Here is a 740-nt window from a genome sequence, read left to right as displayed (position 1 = left end):
GACGTGGGACTTGATCCCGGGACTCCAGGATTGCGCCCTGGGCCAAAGGCAGGTGCTAAACCGCTGAGCCACCCAGGGATCCCAGCAAATACATTTGAAAGATAAAATAGCATCTATGAAATTGAATGTCTTTATATACTTGGCTATACCCTGAAATGCCAGCTTATTATCCCTAGAAGCATATTTATGGATGTTTATCAAGTTCAGGGAAAGAAACTAAACCCAGGAAGCTTACATAAGCAAAAAAAAAAGCATGCATATGGAAGCCAATATGTAGTACTCAAACAAAAAGGAACAATAGGAATGTGACTGAGAACACAATCTTTACCAGTAAAAATTATTATCATTACTACAATAACAAAGAGTTACTCAGACACTTTGCTAGGCATGTAAATGCATTTTCTCATATAATTCTTAGAATAACCCTTTAGAGAGGTACTGTCAATATTTCCAATTTATTAAAAAAAATCAGTTTATAACTGAGGAAACAAGACCAGCAGAGTTCAAATGACTAGAAAATGCTATACTTCAAGCAAGGTCTGGCCTCATGCCTCTGTCCGAGTTCTCAAACACTAAACATTACTGCCTCCCCTGGAAAACTTGTCTAACCTCTCCAAGTCTCAACTTTCACACTTGACCTTTTGAAGACTAACTGACATCATGCATACATGGTGCTTAGCCCAGTGCCCAGCACATAACACACCCTTGATAAATGGTATGTTACAAAAGATATTACAAAA

The sequence above is a fragment of the Vulpes lagopus genome, chromosome 9 (genome assembly GCF_018345385.1).
Source record: "Vulpes lagopus strain Blue_001 chromosome 9, ASM1834538v1, whole genome shotgun sequence".
Classification (NCBI taxonomy): domain Eukaryota; kingdom Metazoa; phylum Chordata; class Mammalia; order Carnivora; family Canidae; genus Vulpes; species Vulpes lagopus.
The sequence above is the reverse complement of the archived record's forward strand: the minus strand, read 5'-3'. Positions refer to the sequence as shown.